The sequence below is a fragment of the Parasteatoda tepidariorum genome, chromosome 11 (genome assembly GCF_982258835.1).
Source record: "Parasteatoda tepidariorum strain Cologne lab strain chromosome 11, Ptep-v5.0, whole genome shotgun sequence".
Classification (NCBI taxonomy): domain Eukaryota; kingdom Metazoa; phylum Arthropoda; class Arachnida; order Araneae; family Theridiidae; genus Parasteatoda; species Parasteatoda tepidariorum.
Window position 1 is genome coordinate 75,893,013 of NC_141765.1, and position 23,671 is coordinate 75,916,683.

General features: G+C 28.6%; 1 long non-coding RNA gene across 1 annotated transcript in view; it reads left to right on the forward strand.

Annotated features, from left to right (window-relative positions):
- The window catches only part of LOC107452157 (uncharacterized), a 28,376-nt gene that overhangs the window by 3,219 nt on the left and 1,486 nt on the right, over positions 1-23,671 (forward strand). Inside the window, exon 2 of the long non-coding RNA XR_001585165.5 lies at positions 10,655-10,685. This is a non-coding gene — a long non-coding RNA (uncharacterized LOC107452157). The remainder of the gene's footprint in view (positions 1-10,654; positions 10,686-23,671) is intronic.

Sequence of the window (23,671 nt, forward strand, 5' to 3'; positions counted from 1 at the left end):
ATATATATATATATATATATATATATATATATATATATATATATATATATATATATATCTTGTTTGACGTTTTGTTCATGTTGAACCATCAGAAATTTCCGTGATAGTTTCCTAGAAATCAAATGTTAGAACTATCATAAACCACCATCAACCTAATGCAGGAATTCGGACTAATTTATGAATAATTCCAAATAATTAACATAAAAAAAACCAAAATGTTTTGATGCTATATTCCTGAGAGCCAACAGGAATTTCCATCATGGAAATGTATAGTTGGAACCGACCCGAATCATTATGGATTATTGATGCATGAGAATCAAATTTCTCTTGATGGTTAATTCTCATAACATTAAAGTAACATTTTCTATCATAGAAGGATGAAATATGTTGGATGATGGTGACCATCAAATGATGTTGGACGATCATTAATCACCCTTAAACCAATGTATATCATCAAAATGTTTTGATGGGATCATCAAGAATTATGACATGAGACCCTCATGCACGAAATTAAAACTGGCTAACCCCGGGTAATTTTTATATAAGTTACGACTTATGAGCGTTAATTATATTAATTTATATTAATTTCTGACTAACACTTCTCAGAGTAAATAGTGGAATCCCACAGAATTATTTTAAACGACTATTAATTCTATGACTTTATCAAGGATCATAAATGAAGAATATTATCAGTTAATTTTAAAAATATTTTTTCTAGGGCCGCTTGAGGCAAGGTCTTGTTAGGAACTACAAAGCTTAGCTTTATTTTAAATTTTTTTCTATAATTAATTTTCATTATTTTAGAAAAAAAAATTTTTTTTTTAGTAAATATTATTATCAGGTTTCTATAACTTTATACCTATGAAATGTCACACCCTTTTTCAGTGTCACAAAAATTAAATTCAAGAAAAATCTGAATGTGAAATAATAGTTTTAGACGATATATTTACAGTATTCAGAAATGAAAGTTTGAATCCAAAAGGATATTTTGTGAGACTAAAGTGATAAGCAACGAGATTACAGCGCAAATTTCTGTACTTCATTTGTGCATTATTCACGTTGTTTTTCAATTCTTATGTAATTTTTTTCATTTATTCGGACTCTGAAGAGGAAGACAGTTTAAGGGGACAGCATAAGAACGAAATAATACGTTTATTATGTGGACAAAGGAAGCATTTGAGCCATAACACTTCAGTGATACCCGATAATAATTTTAAAAATTTAAATTTTCTATTGAAAAAATTTTTTGGAATTAAAAACTTGAAAAAGTTATTTTATATTTTATTTATATAACAGGATTGGAAGTGTTTTCCACATTTCTGTTCATAGGAATCAAATTCACTTAGTCATTAAAAGCGGGACTCTTTCATATTTTATTTTCAAATTTTAGATTATCGTTGAATGTCGTTTATGAAGTAAAAAAGTTTATTTGAAAAGATTGAAACTGCTCAGTTTTTAAAATGAAATTTGGAAAAAAGAGATGCAATCTATCTCAATAAATTCGCAAAAATCTAAGATTTTCTTAAGGACTCAGCGAATTGTCTGCAAAATACACTTCTATCGATGGGGAAAATGTTTGAAAGAATTTGCAACTGAGTTTACCAATCAACAAAAGGAAAACGTTTTTATAACAAAGCATCGGTGGCTTATAGGATAGTGTCAAGGTGAACTAAGTAGATGGCTATAGTTTGTCTACGGTAGGAAGCCTGTCTGCAGAAACAAGAATAGCGAGTGAGGGTCTAGGTCTAATACCGAAGAAAAACCTCGACGAACCTGTCCTAAACAATGACCCCTACTTGAAATAGTTATAACTCGTTACCATAGTCAAAACCACGGGTTCAGAAAAATAGCTGGGGGAGCTCTTACTTTAAGACAGCTATAATCGATACGAATTCTGCATGCACCGACCGTTGATATCCTCAGTGGAATAGGCAGGAAATACCTTACCATCGGGCAAACCATGGGAGGTTTTCTTTTTATACGCAAATGCGGGTTAGTTCAATAAAAAAGTTTTCCGTTAAGTTTGTCCTTTAGTTGTTAAATTTGAGTTTAAAATTGAGAAAGTTAATTTTCTGCTGTGTCCATTTTCGTAAACACGTATTTCGAGCTGTATTTAAAAACTCTCAAACGAGATTCATAGTTTTCACAGTGAATGTTCCATTGGAATTTCCATTACTCTTATCAGTTTGAATATTAATAAGTTATGGGATCCATTTTATAGTGATATCCTGCAAAAATCAAGTTATCCGACTTCTTTAAGAGTTAAATTTAGTGTAAGATTTGATGTTATTCTCCAATTAGCATCTGTTAAGAAACAATCATTAATGATCGGATCTTTATTATTCGAAATATACGATTTTTTTCAATTATATCCCGATATTTTTTCACCGTCAAAATGATAATCGATACCACGTCGTAGAGTACAAAAGAAGCTATAGTTAATCTACGGTAAGAACTCCCCTGGTCACAAAGTCTGTCTACTGCTATGGAAATAAAAATAAGGTTCTCTTTATTCTAGAACTAACACAATGTATGGTGTTTTCTACACTAGGGAGCGATGCAAGCTCTTGACTGCCTATACTTCCGAGTTACTATTTTTAGTGTGTTTTGAAGATCACAACGTGATTATTGTACTTTGAGAATCTCTTCAGTAGTATTTCTTCTATACGTGCATTTTTTCTTCTTCCTGATTTATTATTTGTGTTTAAAAGAAGAATCGTTATATGAATCATCATTTAAAGACTCGTCATTTCAAGACGTAAGAATTGTCATTTGAATCGATAAAAAACATTTCTTACTTTGTCAACAATATACCAACTTCGAAACCTAAATGATAATTTGTAAATGTACTTAATCTCGCTGTTCGAACAGTATGCTAACACAGGAGACTCCTGGATCAAGTATTAGAAGACATTTTCCTTCAAGGAGGACTTTTTGATGGAACTAACCAGAATTTTTCGTCACAAGGTGCAGAAAACCACGAAAACCTATCCATGATTTATTTACCACTAAAGATATTTTTCGTCAGCAGCGTGGTCGGTGCGAGCCCGGTGCGGAATTCGTATAGCTGGGATTCGAACCCAGTTCACCTCATTGGCGGGTAAACGTCTATTCCCTGAGACAAAACGCCTGCACAGCTTGGAAATGGCGCGTTCTTTGTGAAACATGTCTGCCAAGGGCATCCTAAGCATAATCTATAGGATTTAGGTCCGAGGAGTCAGAGGCCATGGCATACGCTCTTTACGTTCTAGTGTGCCCAATACATTGCAGCCCGCTCTTTTTCATCCATAAACAAAAAATCAAACCCCTAAAAAGTCAAACATAATCCAGAATAATCTCTCTGCTATGATGTAATGCTACCTTGCTCAAAGATGAGAGCCGTTGTTTAGCCAGTGTGCATGATGTCTGCCCATGCCGACCACGTTTATGAGCCTATTGTTGTGCAAATCATTGGAGTTGAGAACTGAAAGGTTCAAATCATTGAAGTTAAGAACTGAAGGGTTTCAATCACTGGAGTTGAGAACTAAAAGGTTTAAATCATTGGAGTTGAAACTGAAGGGTTCCAGTCATTGCAGTTGAGAACTGAAAGGTTTAAATCATTGGAGTTAAGAACGGAAAGGTTTAAATCATTGGAGTTGAAAACTGAAAAGTTCAAATCATTTAATGACATTTAAAGAGAATATATATTTAGTAAGAAAATTGCTAGCTACAAATTTGTCTCTTTATTTGAACTATCTCATGAACGTATAGTACGCAATAAACCCTCAATAACTTTTGACAATGACCGCCTCTTCATGTTCTAGGACTCAATCTTAATGGTTCAGGCGGGTGACCTCAATATGCTGAAAAATAAGTGCAGACGATATTTTAAGTTACGAAATCAAGCACAAAAACGTACTTTCTATGAATACACACATCTTTTTTGCAACGAATTTGGATTTCTGACCCCCAAAGTGTGGGGGGTAGCCGTAATCTGGGAAATATGGTTCCAATGGTTCAGTCAGGAGAACGCTCCAAAGTTTGGACTCTTTATTGTTAATTTTACTAATTGCGCATTTCGCTATGCCTCGAAAACTTCTTTAGGTAATTGAAAATTTTTTCCACACAATTATAAAATTCGTTTAGACATTTTCGACCATTATTAAATAAAATAATAAATATTTACTAAAAGCTATTTTTTGCATGGAATTATCTTTGGAAAAACGAATTTTATAACTGTGTGCAAAAATTTTTCAATTCGCCTAAAAAATTTTTGAGACATAGCGAAATACGCAAAAAAGTAAAATTAACATTAAAGGGTCCAAACTTTGGAACGATCTTTTGACCTAACTTTTGGGACCATATTTCCCAGATTGCGGCAACCCCCTATAATTTGAGATTCAGAAATCCATCAAAAAAAAGGTATGTTTATTAAGAAGAGAAAGTAAGTTTCTGTGTCTGATTTCTTAACTTAAAATATCGTCTGCAAATTTTAATTAGCATATTTGGGGTCACACCCTCGAACAATTGAGATTGAGTCCTAAAACGTGAAAATGCGATCATTAAATCGAAAGTTATTTAGGGTGAACCATTTTTACTATTTTTCTTTTACACAATTTCATTCCTAAAATATTTGTTAAAAAAACTCTTTACTTTTTGTTCAAAATCAATTTAAAGAACAACATAATGATTTATATAATATATTTTTTTCAATTTTTAATAAGCCAATATTTAAACTTAAAATCTTTTTTTTAAAAAAAAAAGAAATATGTGAATGTTAAAATGTTTCTTGAAAAAGAAATACAATTTAGTTTTGGCTTGAAAGGATATTATTTTTTGAAATCATGTAATCAAACATGTCAAAACAAGAAGTTCTAAATTTAGTCAAAAAAGCATTATGGGATTCCTTAGAATGTCAAAAATATTCAAATCTTGCTAGAGAACTAGGAGTCACAAAATCTTAAGCAATTTTTGATAATTAGCTAATGTTTATTTTAATAACTACAGGGTTGGGAATCTGATGGAAATGTATAGAATTTCAAAAATTGACCGATGAGATGAATAAAAATTTCTCACATTGCCTAGAAATTGGATGCGATGACAAATATGAAATGTAATTATTTCATATTTTTAATTATTATCGTTATGATTTATTTATATTAATTGAAAAGTATCCAGTATATATATACAAATTATGTATACAATTAATACTAATACTACTGTACTACTAATGTTCAACTCCGCAGCAATTAATACTAATACTACTGTATTATATATACAAATAATACAAAGTATTTTATTTTATTTTATAACCGTCGTTAAGCAACCGACCCAATTTTTTTTGTTTGCGACTACTAATGTTCAACTCCGCAGCCATGTAATTTTGAACCCAATCTAGAAAGCGAGGGAGATATTGGGACAAATTTTGACTTCGTGGAGGACTTTATGATTGAACTAACACGCATTTTCTTTACATGGAGAGAAAGAACCCCATGGTTAGCCTGATGGCAAGGGGCCCCTGATGGAAGGGGCCCTTTTTCATGGCCCAAGCCCATGATCCACTGAGGATCATGGGCTTGGGGCTCGTGATACCACTGACGATATTTTACGTCAGCACTGTTGTCGGTGCAAACCAGATGCGGAATTCGTATTAACCAGCAATCGGTGAGATTCGAACCCGATTCACCTCATTGCAAGATGACGCTCTATCCTCTGAGACATCACGGCTCAAATATTAATACTAGTATAGATCTGTATTAATTGAAGGTATCAAAGTTTTTAATAAGAAAATCATAAATTTTTAGCAGTACGCCTGGATAATAAAACGGCAGTGTCTTACCCGGTACTCTCTACAATGTTTTTTCTTTAAGAGACAGCGCTGTCTACTGTAGTGATTTTCAAGGTTCTCGCAATTTTGTTCCTCTGTAGAGGTTATGACCTGCCTGTGAGCATTTTGCGATAGAACAGTTTAACGAGGACCGATACCGCGCACCCTCTGTCCCTACACAGGCTGATCGAAGTAGTTACCCACCCGCTTACTGACCGCAGCCAGTGATGCTTGACGTCGGTGTTCTACTGGGAACCGTGCATTTACGATTAGTCCTCTGCGGGACCACAATAACTAAAGTTTCAAAATTTTAGGAGTTTTGTTTTAAGCAATGTTCAAATATTTTATATACTTACTGAGTGAATAAGTTTCTCCTTCTTACTGAACTTGTTTGCTAAACCTTTTGCTTGCCTCTTGTACAACATGTGGATCAATACGAAGGTACAACATGGTATACCGTAAGCAAAGGGTTAAATAGTATCTTTAGAAGCATATCAAGACTGATCAAAATTTGAGATATTTCAAATTCATTTTTTTACTCATAAAATCATACAATTTCGAAAAAAGTTTTTAAAAAAAGGTAGTTTCGTACATTTGTCTGTTTTTTGATAAATGTCTTTGCTTATTTTTTCGTTAAGATTTTTTTTTCTCCATTATCTAATTCGGTTTTTATTGAAGTGAAATAAAATGAAGCTTTGAAAAGTATTAAAATAGTCAATTATATTAAATTACTTACAAATTGCATCATTTTATTGCTTTGCATTTATGAAAAAAAATCTGTAAAAGTTCTAAAAATTATACAGCACTATTTATCGTATTCCAATAAAGTAATTTTTTAAATCTTTTTTCTGAAAAGTATAGTGCTATCGAATGACTCTCCATCACCATGATTCTAAAACTGTTTTTTTTTTTCTTTTGAAGCGACACATTTTATTGAAGCGATATTATTTTTTGAAGCGATATTATTTTTTGTTGCTTGTTATTAATTGTTAGCTTGTTTTTATATCAATTAATTGCTAGTTTTTCTGCATTAATTGTTATTTTTTTGTGATTCCTTGTTAACTTGCTTTTTTGCTAATTAATAATTTTAGTAAAGTATCTCTTGATCTCTCTCTTTATATATATATATATATATATATATATATATATATATATATATATATATATATATATATATATATATATATATATATATATATATATATATATATATATATATATATATATATATATATATATATATATATATATATATATATTCTTTAATTTAATCTTTATTCGTAATAAAAAAAACATTATAAATAATTTTTAAAATTTGGCGACACACAAAAGTACTCTATCATTACATGTTTGTTACGTTCAAAGTACAAATTAATGTTTCTTTTAATTAACCCAAAATTAAAAAAAAGCATACATCGATAATAATTTTGAAACAGATTTTCCTCGAAATTACCATTATAATCTATTTAGATATCTTAATTTAAGACTTTCTTTTTTACGCTATTAAAAATATTTTCAACTTCTCTTAAAAGATTATTTTGGGTGGGGGCTCGCATTGGCATATATCCCAAATATTCTTGCTAGTGTCAGTCGTTTTTTAAAAGATGCAGATGTTTTACTATTTTTAAAATACACCTACGCTTTTCCTGATTGCTTTTAAAACTAAATGTTTATTTAACTTTTTGATAAACACTGTAAGAAAACAATCTAAAAATACTTTTATTTAATGCCTTAAAGAAATCTCTTGAAGTGGCTGTATTTGCACTCTTTTTCTAACTGAAGCAAATAATTTTCTACTCTTAGCTATTATTTTACATATTTCTAAACAAAAATTAGTATACAGTTATTAACAAATTATTATAAATTATTATTATTAATAAATTTTATTACATATTTTTAAACAAAAATTATTATACAATTATTGAAAAATTATTATTAATAATAAATATTATTACTTATTTCTAAGCAAAAACGATTTTACAATTATTAAGAAACTGATGTAAATTATTATTATTAACAAATATCATTACATATTTCAAAATAAAATTTATTATACAATTAATGACAAATTATTATTAATAAATATTATTACATATTTCTAAACAAAAATTATACAATTATTAACAAATTATTATAAATTATTATTATTAATAAATATTATTACATATCTCTAAACAAAAATTATTATACAGTTATTAACAAATTATTATAAATTATTATTAATAACAAACATTATTACATATTTTTAAACAAAAATCACATTTTCTGTCTATAATAATGGAATCTCTCAATCTCTTGTAAATCAAAGATATTTATGCAGACAAAACTTTTTTCAATAAATGCGTGAAACATAATGCATACGGTATTCTCACGTCAAATTAACTTAGCTCTAACTACAATATTTCTTACGATGTTTTTCTTGATGTGGAAATAAAACAGAAATATTTTCTCAAAACCCTGATTTTCCAAATGTTGAGGAAGGGCGTGCTCACAACACATTAATAGATTAACTTTATATCATAATGGACATTGTTGAAGAACGGTTCATTAAATGGAGATAAAAATAAACACAGAGTAAAGGGCCAAACTACTCTCCTATTTTACATGACCTGATCTAACACATGCAAATATCTGGACTTCAACACTAAACTAAAACGGAAAACACACCTAAAAAATATAAATTTAAAGCCACTAAGGCGCATACACTTTTATACCCAACATTTTTTATGGTTTTCCATTAATGGACAAGCATCAATAATTCTATCATGAACCATTATATTTTTTTCTAGTAACCAGCACAAGTAACCTTAATGTAGGACTGATTTATGATGGTCCAACATAAGAATATCAACTTGTTTTGATGGTTTGTTCATGTCGAACCATCAGAAATTTCCATCATAGTTTCTTTAAAATCAAATGTTGGAACGATCATGTACAACCATCTTCCCAATGTAGGAATTCGGAGTGATTTTTAATGGGCCAGCATAAAGAAAATCAAGTTGCTTTGATGGCCTGAGAGCCAACAAAAATTCCCATAAAACCATTATAAAAATGTATAGTTGGAACCATTACGGATCGTCACAAATGTCCATCATAGTATCTTTGAAATCAAATATTAGAATGAACAACCTTCAATATAGGAATGTTTTAAACATGCATTTCGGGCTGTGTTTAGATTTAAAAACTCACCGACAAGTTGGTTTTTATTAATTTTTTTATGGAAAATTTTCCTCCAATTTTTAATACATTAAGATTTTTTTGCAACTGTCAAGGTAATACGAAATTGCTATACTTCTGTAAAAAAATATTCATTTTTATTTAAGTTATTAACAGGCATTCATCGATTTATTTTGTTTGAGGAATTATTGCTCACAGAGATGGGATTTTTAGGGTTTAAATGCGAAAGTTTATTTTTAGGGACTTCCCAGAGCTTACAAATTTTGAAGGAAACCAGTTCTGCCATTTAAAAAATTTTAATTTATCTTAACATCAAAAATGGTGTTCGACAGGAACAATGGATAGTTCTTGATGTAGCGAGACACTAAGAATCAGTAGGGTGTAATGCAGCTGCCACCATTGTCTAAAATTTATAATTACAAAAAGAAAAGAATCAGTCGAAACATTGTAAAATAAGAATCATTAATTTAGGATTCACTAATTCTTAAATTAAAATTGTAAATCGAACACAAATATTAAGACAAACTCGAACTAGGCTTAACAGAACAGAAGCGGATAATAATTATAAACTTATTTAACACGGTAAGAGAGATTGCCTTATTACACAAATAAAAAAAAAATTGTTTCTGGAGATGTATAGTACATATGACAAACAGTCCCGCAGTGGAATGATCGAGAAGACATGGTTCCCAGTATTCAAGCATCACTGGCCGAGGTCAGTAAGTGGGTGGATGAATACTTTGATCAGCCTGTGTAGGAACCGGTCCTCGTTTAACTGTTCAACCGTAAAGTGCTCGACTTCGGGTCCTCGAACTACCAAAGCGGATCCCCTCTACACAGGATCAAAATGTCTTCGGATCATCCTAGGGAAGTTTCCCAGATCTTCGCCAATAGCCCCTAGTACGACGTAAATAAAATACTGAGGCACGTGGGGTACATCGTGCCCAAAAAGAAGAAAATGGGTTTTTAAATAAAATAATGCAAAATCACCAGCTAGCCATAATATTTAAGTTTAATTTAATATTTAAAGAAGGTTACATAATAATTAGTAATAAACATCAAAATGGTAGAGTACGGCACATCCACAGCGACATTCACTAACGACAGCACCACCATTTGGCTGTGCCGCCGCAATACCTTCATATGAAAAACAACAGAAACTCACCCCAACAAATAGAAAACATCCTAAGTGCAAAAACATTTTGAAAATATTTCATGTGTTATGCGAAATGCGGTTGATTTTTTCCAGTTTGGGTGTTTAGATTTAACATTAAATTATATACGAGATTTGATGTTAATTTTACACTGGTTGTTTAACATCGAAGATATTATATTCAATTGACTATTGCTTAGAAATTCAGATGGTTTACACAACAAAAAATTTAGAAAAAAACAAATATTAAGTGCATGCATTTAATGAATATAAACTCTTTGAGCAACTTTTGTGGTCGTTGTGACATAGAAAAGAACATGAAAAATAATAATGCAAGCTTATACTGTATTCGGTCAATAGTGCTGTACAACTTTAAATGTAAACAGTGGATACGTTGTTAATATGCATGTAGTTTTATTTACTTAGTTTTATTGTAAAAAACTGAAGTAATTTTTAATTCCTTTTATATTTCATGCATTTTAAATTACTAATATAAAACATTCTTTGTCATATTTTAGATGTAGAAGGAGCCTGACGATCCAGTTAATCGTAAGTATCTTCTTATATCCTAATAATGTCATATGTATCCGTACACCCAGTGGTATGGACTGTTCTGAGAGGCACATGATAATATAATATTGGTCCCCCTTTTGTTTCGATGACTGCCTGAATATCAGTTTTTGATAGGACTTTCATCACAGCTGAAGTGATAGCATTCTAAATCGTGATAGCAGCACTCTAAATAGTCCGAAACGTGTTCTATGGAATCGAGGGAAGTCTGTGTGAATGGACAGCTCAGAGTTCCACTACCATAGCAACCGGGTGTCAGATAGTGTAGATAGGCTATATACAGCCAATATTCATAATTCAACCAATATATAAACTATATTGGTTGAATAATTAATGTAAAATATCGGGTGAATCCGAAAAGTCTATGTAGGGTCAATATTGGTTAAAAAGTGGCTCTAAAATACCTTGTCGGAAAATAACGGCCCTTTGAACCCTTATTGAGCCGTTAATATTGGTTCAATGAGGGCTTCTAGGGATTTACTATCCGTACACCTGGTGGTGTGTTTCTCGTGGTGGCCCGTTAGTTCCAGTGGTGGGAACTCTGAGATGTATGTGGACACTGTAATGGCAGGCCTCGTCCAGCATTTACACATCGAGACTTGCACAGACGACGAAATGGGTGTTCAAAAACTGCCTTTTCAGAGCCCAAAGAACACCTTTGGGTCAAATTAGAGAGCAGATTACGTAGCCAGCCAAATCGACTGCAAACACTCACTTCTGCTGTGACGGAAGTCCTATCAAAAACTGGCTAAATTAAAACTAATCATATTTTTCGATTACTTTTCGTTGCATTTAATTTTCTCCAGGTCAGTTGTAAAGTTTTTATGAGAGCTGATAATCTAATAAAATATTTCAAGGCATGTTCAACTCAGAGGCTACATTTAAAACTTAATAATTAAAAAAATAATTTGCTTAAAAAAAGTTACTGTCTAAAATAAAATTTATTGCAATAACTGAATATTGATAATATAATATATACGTAAAATTTATTGCAATAATTATTAGAATAACCTATCAAATTCTTACTATGAGTTTATGTTTCTAACAAAGCCGAAAATAAATTTAGAATTCAAAACTACTTAAGTTACTACTTAGTTTACAGCTACACTATGAAAGAAAAATAAATTAATGCTATACTTAAACATTTTTTGCACAAAAAGATGCTTATAAAAACTATTGCACTATTTAAAAAAAATGCAACCAAAAAAATTATTATGTTTTTAAAACTACGTTAAACAACTACAAACGAAGTCTAAACTAGTAATATTACCTAAATTTTATTTCATTAAAATCGGTGAGTTCAAGTCATAACTATTAAAAAAATATCATTAAATGATTAATGCATCATTTGCATGAAAGTGACAATTGGGAAATGATTTTGCTGTATTTGGGAAAAACATTGAAAACCTTTAAATTATATTCAATTGTATCAACACTATCTAAATTCTTTGATAAATAATACTCTTTTGGAGTTTAAAAAAATATTAATCTAAATATTCTGAGATTAAAAAACATTCACAACATTCTGATTTTTTAAATTAATTAAAATCAGTTTTAAAAAATTATCTGTCAAGTGATTTAAAAACTTTTGAGTCATAACCATCAACGCATCACAGGAGGTGATCATTTTGTTTTAGCCAAAAGAATTACAAAATTTAAAAATACATTATAAGGAAAATTTTTTGTAATTTTTTCTTTCTGACTAGTAGTGTATGTATGTTTTTGTGACATTCTTCAAGTGCATAGTGATCATTATTTTATTTTGTTTGCAATTTAAATTAGTTCAAAATAGTTAGTAATCTATTTTTATAATACTTTATTTTATTTTACAGCTTTAATTTTACAGCTTTTTATTTTACAGCTTATCATGATTTAAATCAGGTTGATTTAAATCAACAGACCCTGATAGCTAGTAGTTGAGAAAAAACACCGAGAAAAACATTACAAAACTTTTAGAGTGGCTAACTGTTGAACTTTGAAACATAAAATACTGTGAAAGTATTAGAGTTTAGAATACAAACTAAGCAAAATAAAACAGGAAGGACCAGGGTAATTAATTTAAGGAATAACTGATCCATTTTAGTGCAAGATAATGACTCATGAAAAAGTAAAGTCTTATTACAAACTTTAAAATTCTATGTGTATAAAATTACCTAAGATGGCGTTCGTAACCGCTGAGAGGCTTTCAAAACACTGTTTCGTTTTTATTCTAATTTACAATACGTCATCGCCAGTTCCAAGATGGTGAAGTAAAAGAGCATAAGATAGCCTTTACAGATGGTTTCAAAATAACATATCTGAATATATATATATATATATATGCATGAAATGTTTAAATAACCATTACAAAATGTATCTCATATTTCATCATCAATTAAACACAACACAACAATAAATTTAAAAAAGCATTATAATAACATTACTTGAAATGATAGGTATAACCAAAGCTGTTATACTCTGAATCCTTGAGGCAGAATTTTTTCGAGCTACCTGCAACAAAACTCTCTAGCACTAATATCTTTCTGTAAGATACTTTTCATAATAATAAACACGTATGTTACTAATTTAAAATAATAAAAGCGCTGTGTTTACAAAAAAAAAAAAAACTATGTATAACTTTTTTTAAATTGAACGTGTAATTTTTATAATAACATTACATTTTTGCATTTTGTTGGGAGGCGGGGGGACACAGAAATTATTTCCTTCGCCTTTTGTAACTAATCATCACAATAAAAAAAATTGCAAATCATTAAATCCGCAGTAGTACTTGGCGAGAAAAAAAAAAAGATTTACGACAAATTCACACGAATCGGTTACCTCAAATGAGTGTTTCGTTTCTTGATTAGGCTGTTGTATAAAAATAAAGTATAAAAAATATCAGATTTAAAAACTATGGAGAAATAAATATCAATAACTGATAAAATTCGACAGAATTATTGACTTAAGAAGTAAATACCCAAATACAAGATTTGAATTTTTCAGGTTGTTTATATTTAAAATCCAAGTGAAAATCAACATCAATAACTGATGTTGATTTCGCATCACAACAGAAAAAATACATCAATTTACGCCACTATCGGCGTATATTGAGTACGTCAAAAAGTTATTATTTAAATGTATGATTCAAATATAGCTCGCAAATTTCTGTTAAAAAAATAAATAAAGGTAATTTTTTGTTACTTTTCAAATGAAAAATCTTTCTGCAAGATCTTTGTAACGTTCAGCGAAAATGCTGCTGTGTCTCTGCTTTTCTGTCACGGGGCTCTGAATCTTCTCCTTTATTGATATTAAACTTAATAAATTGAGTAAAGAAAGAGTTGAAGCATTTAAATAGCTGGGAAAAAAATACAAAAGCAAATAACTTTTATATAGTTATTTAAAGCTGCTTTTTTTCTACTTAAAAGTAAGTGTAACATAAAAAGCCTAAATAAGAATTTTAAATTGACTGAAATTAAAAAAAATTAAACAAATAAAAAAATTAATAAGATTCTGAAATCACTGAAGTTTAAAAGATTATTCGCTCTAGAAAGAATGTTCTTTCCTTCATTTTTTTAAAGAACACAATCGAAACATTTTATATTTTAATAAAATATGACTGAGATTGGATATTTTGTTACAAAATTAGATATTCAGAACGCTGTAAAATTGGGGGGGGGGGGGATTCCATTTTTAAAATTAAGATTTTTCAGTTACCTAAATCCGCAATTTTTAAAAAAAAAATAGTTAAGATCATGACAAATTTTGTTCAATAATGAAATCCATGACTTTCTAGGTGTGCAGATACCCTATATGTACCCTAATAAATACATGTATGTACCCAAAGAATAGTATCAGGAGAGATACCCTATTCTTTGACATGAGCATATGGGAGAAAAATTGAACAAGTTTGTCATATTTCAAGTCTTTCAGACATTTTTTTAGTCCGAGAGGAGCAGACAAATTGTCATAGTGCACAGAACCAATAAAAGTAAACAAGATCTTTGGAAATATCAGAATTGAATAATGTGATATAATTTAATAGTTAACAAACTTGAACTAAAAAAAAGAGGAAATTGGCATAATTCTGGCAAATATATATATACATATCAAAACCCCTTCCAAAATTATGCATTACTTGATTAATGAGCTATTCGGTTCAGTAAGTAAGATGTAGACATATAAAACTTTCATGATTCAATTCTTTTTTTTTTTGTAATTTAAACATTATATATTAATTAAATACATTAAATATAATATTAAATAATAATTAAACACATCAGGGATGAGATTGGCCAAAAGGCAAAAAAGCTAAATTTTCACGCCAGTAAATCATACGTGATTTATAGCAAAACTATCAGTAACATACTCTCATCCAGTTTCGCTGATGTTGTAATGCCTATATATAGCAAGAATCATAGATAGAAAAACTGCCGCATTTATAGTATAACTAATTCACGAAAAAAAACTTACCTTTTACAAGAATTGCGACAAAGGATTTTAAAATTGCGTGAATACAAATAGTGATTTTGGATTTTAAATCGAATCGTTACATAGAATTTTAAAAATGCCTCAATACAAATCGCGATATTGGATTTTTAAATCTCGTAAATAAGAACTGCAATGAACGATATTGAAATTGCGTGAATAAAAATCAGGTAAATACGAGCTATCTAGGGGACGGGTAAAAATGAGAAAAATCTTATTTTCTGCTCTTAAAAGCTAATAGCTGAAATAAGTAGTATGCGGAAGGGTTGGCAGCAACGCAGTTTGAATTTTCTATATATCTTTCGATATATTAAAATCAAATCGGAAATAGATAGAATTATTTTATTTCAACGGCTGAGTTTTCAGAAAAAGGGAATATATATACATATAAACTTTTAGAGAATCGAAATTTTTTATAAAAAGGCTGAAATTCGGGAGACAAAAGCGAAAAAGGCGGAAATCCGCTAAAAAGCTGAAAAATCTCATCCCTGACATGTAAATATATATATATATATATATATATATATATATATATATATATATATATATATATATATATATATATATATATATATATATATATATATATATATATATCTGCAAACTTGTATGGTTGAGAAAAAAACTTCTTACTAGCAGCAACATTAGAGATCTTATTAAATCTTCAGTAGACATATTAAATCAATCTAGTAGACATACTAAATCTTCAATTTAAAATTTCGAAAAAAACATTTCAATGATGACAAACTAATAATTAAAAAATATGCAAATATGATCTATTTGTTAGCTCACTTAGCTCTTACATTTTTAATTAGTTTAAGCATTAAAAAATATTTTTCATCGAACGTACAAGTTGGCAGATGTGAAAAAATATAAACATAAGCATGTCAGAAGGCTTAACACCTCCAAACATACTATAAAATTACGTCACTGCTTGTAAATATGAGAATTGAATAATGTGATATAATTAAATTGTTAAGCAGCCTGGACATGTAAAAAGAGGAAATCGATGTAATTCTTGCAATATATAATTATATATATTAAAAACAGCACATACCTGCCAAGATCAGAGAATTCGTTTACTTCAACAAGGTGCATTAATTCATCTTCAGCTGGTTTGAATTTTCGGGCTCGCTTAATCGAAACAACTTTCAATTCACTTACATTATGCATAAGATATAAATTTTATGAGACGAAATTAGATTTAAATATAAGAAGACAAAAGATAAATAGACAATGATAAACAACAGCGTGGCGGACAATGATAAACAGCATCTTAACGGGTTACGGTTCTGAGTGGTATATCGTAGATTTCAGTATTTAGAAAAAACGATCGATGTCGTGTCAAAAACACGTTTACAATATTGATATCAAATATTGTCCGGGTGTTGTTCGGATATCTCTAAATTTATATTTTAAATTTATTTTTTGGAATTACAACAATTTGACGTCATTTTTTGTCTTTTAAGTGATTAATTTTGATTTAAGAACACAATAAAGTTTAAAATGAAAAGTTTTACTAACAGACTTTTAATGTGAAATCGACGGGAGTCGTACAATATCGTACACACAATGTCGATTTTCGCCAATGTCGGTCAATGTTGACAATGTAGACTAAAGCTGTGTCGATGTAGACAATATCCCTGTGCTACTTGGGTATGGGCACAACCATACCAACTGATATATTTCCATGTACAATTATCTAAATAATTAAATTTTTATAGGCATGATTTTTTTCAAATTTTGAAGTTTTGGAATATTTGTTCCGATTATGACATTTTCCTTTAAAAAAAATGTTATCTTATTCACCATATCACTGACGGCGATTCTCTTTTATCATCGGCAGATGGCAGCACAATAATAGTCATTTATAACTTCTGAATAATATGAATGTGTTGATTTATACTTATCTGAACTAAGAAGTTTATTTTATACAATTTCATTTAAAAAAAATTTTAAAAATTCTTCTCAATGGTTTAAGTTATCGGAAATTTTAAAGTTATGAAGGGGAAGAAAAAGAAAGATTAAAACGCGAATAAGGATGATAATGATGTTAGCATAATCCCCTTGATCATAGTATAAAATAAAAGTATTAAATAATTGTGTGAAATAAAAATATTTTTAATTAATTTCAGTTACATTTCTATGGTTGCTTGCGGCTTTATGATATCCATAATAATAAAATATCTAAATTCATAATAATAAAGCTCGGATCCTTTTGCTCATCAATACAAGTCAGTTAGGAAAACAAAACTAAACGTATTTTCCATTTGACCAGTAAAAGAGGGATTTAAATTTAATTACTCAATGCAATATGTTTTTTTTTCTTCTCTTAATTGAAATTTTTTTTAAAAAATAGCAACGAAAATTGAAAACAAACACTGTCAATACAGCTATAAATCTACCGCCGGGATGCAAGTAATTATCCAATAGGAAAATGCCTTTAACTGCCAGTCAAGTAACCCGCAGTTAAGAAACCGACGGTCAAAAAATAATGGTGGAATCGCTTTTGAACTCTCGGTCAAAGTTTCCCAACCGGAGGTTTCGGAACTGGAAGTTGCGCGTTAGATCAGAGTTAACGGTGAATACGGTGAATATATCCAAATTAAGAACTCTAAATATTTTATTGTTCACGGTGGAAATGATTTGCTTTTTGAATCTTCAGAAAATTGATTTTGGTTATTCTCCGTTGAGAAATCTAATAAGAGGAATTTTTGGAAAATGGTTCCAAAGCATAAAATATTATTTTTGCCAACTCAACTTCGAGGCATGCAGGTTACTTCAAAAACTGGATTAAAAGTTAAAATTGACCTTTGAAAGCATAGCTCCGTGAATCGAAGAATTAACAAAGAAGAAAGCAATCACAAGCATTTCATTTACTTTTAGGACCGAGATCCAAAATTCTCACTCCACGGTATCTTATCTGAAAAGAGCTTTTCTGACTCTAGAGACCCTATATCACGCGGAGGTCAATGGACATCTATTTATTTTGTACCAACCGAGGATGCATCCAAAACATAATAGTTTCCTTAAGGCCTATTTTTCTCTCCAAAAAATTGGATGATTCGTTGATTCGTTGGAGTGTCACTGATTGGTCGGATGAAAAACCTGCGCATGCGCATTGTTCATATTCAACATTATAAAATCATACTTACATATATTTAAAACTAGTAAATAAATTCAAATGAAATCATAATAACACAAATAGACCCTAACAGATTAATTTATTTGGATTAAAATATATGAAAACGGACAACAAAATAATATAATCTGATGCCTACTTGTTAACGTCACAAAACTTTAGAAGATGATTGGTTAAAAGAGGAAAAAATTGGGTGGAAAGTAGAACATCCCAAATAGTACCGAATCACCTAACATCAGAAAATCGGTAAAATCTAACGTTATCTTGCATAACTTCTAATATTAGAAAGATACAAGAGGTCGCTGTTTGCTCTGCATTATATAATATTGGATTCTATGTAAACTAATATTATCTAGCATTCGTCGTCATATTATTTTGCATTAGTTTCAACGCTATGTAATATTAGATTTTGTATTTTCTGATATTATTTTGCTTTGCTCTTTATTTTTGGAGTAAGCAGAAGGAGGATTTGGATGGTAGTAGAACAATTCGGCGATATAATTTTACTTAATTTTCTGTATTGCTGTGAAGCAGTAAAACATAGAACAATAGTTTTATAATGTCATTCCATGCAATATTTACATAGCAATACAGAAATGCTAAATAAAATTATTTTAGCGAACTTTGCTACCATCCATTTTCCTCCCTCTTACTCCAAAGCATATCTTATGTTCTGCTGATTTTTTTGAATATTTCAAATTTATTTAAGAAATAATACTATATCACAACTTCTATTGATATTTTTTTCTTTTCTTCATACAGTGGATTTTCAAACAAATTTTATATCATTAATTATTTTCAAGTCTTTAATTTTAAAATATAGTCTTAATTTTAAAAAAAATGAGCTTATTTTATCAAAATCTCAACTGAATTTGTTAGTTTGTAATATACTATATATATATATTTTAAAATGTGTAATTCAAGCCATTTGTAATTTTACAATTATCATTCATTATTTATATTCTGAAATTGTAAATTAAGAAAACGACACTACATAATTGTTAAGTTAAATTTAATTTGAATTGAGTTGAAAATTTACCTTAACTTTTTTTTCTACGATATAACTAAGTCATTCATTTCAAAAAATATTAAAATAAAATTATATCTCAAATTTTTAAATTGTTATTTTTTGTAATAACTGAGACAATAAAGAAAATTAAAAAATATTCAAATTACTTATTTGCATAAATTATTTCACTTCTATCACCGAAATTAAATAGAGAAATACTTACGTATCTTTATCCTTTTAGAATCTGAAATTTTACTTACAAAACACTAGAAACAAAACCTAAAGGCACCTGTAGAAATATTTTCAGGGAGGGGAAACAGAAAAAGCTTTTATGAATTTTAATTAAAAAAATTTGAAATTATTTTTTGTAATGTAAAAATAATTTTACATTGGGACATCCGAAATTTTTAACGATTCAATATTTAGTTAAAGGTACTATGTACTTTTATTTACTTGAAGTTTAGATAACATTTAAATGTCAGAATCAAAAAAAAAAAAGGTTGTAAATATTGTATTTTATCAGAATTAAATTTTCACGAACATTTAATTGCATACAAGAATGAGACGAAAAAACATAACATACTTATTTACTATAAGTTGCTTTTGTATTGATCCAAATTTGACTACCATCAGTTACTTTTTAAAAACCTTGCTATCACAAAATTTTTCTCTAAAATCAATCAATTCATTGTTTGTATTTCGCTGATAAGAGTTTATGCATCATAAACATAATGAAAACAAACATAACATTATAGGCAAATGTCCTGAATGGGACTTTTTTTAAAAAGAAAAAAAAGAAAAAGATGCAATTGTGCATGTTTTCACAAAGAATATACAAGACCTTCAAGATGAAAATTTAAGAATTTTTATCATAATATAAATGTTATTCAGTCAAAAGAACTTTTCGCGATTATAATTATTTTACAATTATATGGTTTTAAACATGAAAAAATAAAAAAGCATAAATTTTTGTCTCAGATTTCAAATGAATAATTATGTGAAAATTTCCAAAATTAAAATAATAAACTTAATGTTGATCATGAAAATCCTCAAGAGCTTCAGTTATACTTTAAAATCAGCGTTAAAAAAATTTGCTTCCGATATCATACCGAAAGATTAAAAATAACCAAAATTTAAATATTCAACTGTTACAGTAATTAAGAAAAAAGAAATCCATAATGAATATAACTATTTTACAGCATAATACTTTTATTTAAAAACAAAACACACTGTAATATAAATTTCATCCAATTGTAAATGCAATACATTACCTTCATTGTTTAAAATTAACATCGACAACCCTTTGGTAAAACAAAAGTTACAAATACTTAATTGTTTTTAAATAAAAATAAAAATTTCGTAACTTTAAGCGGTTGATATAGTTTGAGTTCCAATTGTTACTCTATATTTACTTGAAAATATCAACAGCATAATACTTTTACAGCATAATACTTTTATTTAAAAACAAAACACACTGTAATATAAATTTCATCCAATTGTAAATGCAATACATTACCTTCATTGTTTAAAATTAACATCGACAACCTTTTGGTAAAACAAAAGTTAAAAATACTTAATTGTTATTAAATAAAAATAAAAATTTCGTAACTTTAAGCGGTTGATACAGTTTGAGTTCCAATTGTTACTCTATATTTACTTGAAAATATATTTCCAAGTGGTCGTTAAATGCTTTTATGAATAATTCAGCAACAGTTTTTGAATGCACCACAAAAAAACAAGGATGAACTTCACACTAGTTTCCCTCTTTCTCCAAACTTCAACATGACAACATCTTTCTTCAACATGATGACTTTCTGCCACAGCAGATTTAAAGTAGTCCTTGCTGAATAATCACTGTTAATTCATTCGCAGTAAGGATCGAACTTAAAACTCCATCAGAGTGTGCAATTTCCATTTGTAGTGTCTTGATAGTAGATTTCCTTGAAGATGAAAAGCTATACTGAAATTTAAAAAGAAAATAAATTAGATTTTGCAGTGAAAAAAAAAACTATTAAACATTGAATATTTATTTGAAACTTTAATTATTTAATTTGAAAATGTTTTTTAGAAATTGTAATATCCTTTACAACAAAATTAAATGGTATATTCCAGTATCGATACCAGTGTCAAAAAAATTTCGTCAATGTCACACAAAAAATAACACAGAGGGAAGGAGATCAACTAAAAGAATTTAGCTCATAATCACTCCCAAGAAATCTATCATATATTTAAAAAGAAAATCAAATCACAAAACATTTCACTTTCTTTTATTAGACCAGAAAATAACTACTCGCTATGTGGCAAATCAACAAAAAGAGTGCCAAAAAATATTAAATAAACTTATCTTAAAATTCGCATAAGTACATCAATATAAAAAGATACTATAAGAATTCAAATTCATCCATTTATGGTTGAAAAAACCATGTAGGAGAATTCTTTAACAATTCACATATTTCAAAGTTGTAATATATATATTAATTATATTTTGCCCCTCCTCCCAAATATGTTTACACAACGTTCTTTAAAAGTCAGTATGCATAATATTTTTATTTTTTTTTTGTTTAGTTAAATTTTTACTCTCAGATTATATCGAATAGAAATTTATTTAAAAACTTTATTAAACAATAATTATTTATTAGACTAATTATTATTATAATAATTATTTAATAAATATTTATTAAACTATAAGAAACATTACAGAATAGGACAAACTCGAACGGTATAACCCCAGGCAAACATATATATATTTTTTAAAAAAAAATTGTAAGTTTAAAATCTATTTGGCGAATGCAGTTGGCGGGACGGATCACAATACTGAAATATCCCCAAGAAATTTAAATAAAACTGTTTAATTCTTTTTTTTAACAATATTTTAGTCATGGAATTTTAATACGGTGATAATATTGTTTGTATTGACTGTTAAACATTCTAGAATGTAATGGTTTAAACTGAGCTAAAAGTAGCAGATCATTAATTTAATTTTCTAATTGTTTTAACTTGGCTAATTTATTTACAGACAATTATTTTTATCTTTTTCATTGTTGCAGAAAAACTTTGTCAGGGTCGAATTGCTTAGCAAACATTGTTTTACGAGCATATTTTGAACCAATTACATTACTTATTATTTATATATAAAAAAGTGGCGAAAAGTGTTAAATAAACAATTGCTTATTTTCTTCCATTACTTATTTTAAAATTCGATTAATGTAAAAGAACATCAATGTAAAAAGATGCTATGAGGATTCAAAATCATCAATTCATGGTTGAAAATATCATGTAGAAGGAAAATTCCCTAACAATGCACATATTTCAAAGTTGTAAATATATATTAAATATAGTTCACCCCTTCCCCCAAATATTTTGACATAGCATTCTTTAAAAGTCAGTATGCATACCCAACATTTGTCAAATATTTTTTTTCTTAAAGTTTAACTAAATTTTTACAGCATTAGATTATTTATAATGGGAATTTATTTGAAAAATATAATCTAATCAAAGCTCTACATTCACCATAATCATGATTTTGAATAGACCATATTATTGTTTATTTTTTAATCATTTACAAATTAATATAAATAATGATGCATCAAAAACATACAGATTAATCTATATTCAAATAAAAACCAGTCTATATTTAAATAAAAATGTTTAATTCATTGTTGTACAATATTTTAAGCATGACATTTTAATATGCTATCAATATTGTTTGTATTAAACTTTAAACATTCAACAATATAATCATTTTATCTGCGCTTAAAGTAGCAGATTATATATATATATATATATATATATATATATATATATATATATATATATATATATATATATATATATATATATATATATATATATATATATATATATATATATATATATATATATATATATATATATATATATATAATTTGATTTAACGCAACTAATTTGTTTACAGACAATACGTTTCAACAAAGAAGTTAACTACTACTACGAGTGAACAATAATGATCACATATTTACTTAGTTTATTGGATGCATGATCAATAAATTAATTCTTAAATGTTTCAATTTAGCGGTCAAGTTTATTAAGTACACTGAATGTTTCTACAACATCTACAATCTCAAACACATCGTGCTTTAAATTACTTTTCAAGCTGATTTTCAACTCAAGGAAAAAACAATTTTTACGATACTACTTTATCATGTAACTATCATTGAAATTTATAAAGTTTACGAAAAACTACTAAATTATAAATACCTTAAATAGTTGAAACGAAAGCTGCTGAGCGAAAACAAGATGGTCATCAACAGTTGAAAAAGTTTTTCGAGTTCAATCGTTCGCAAACTACCACTAATATTAGAGTGCCATAAA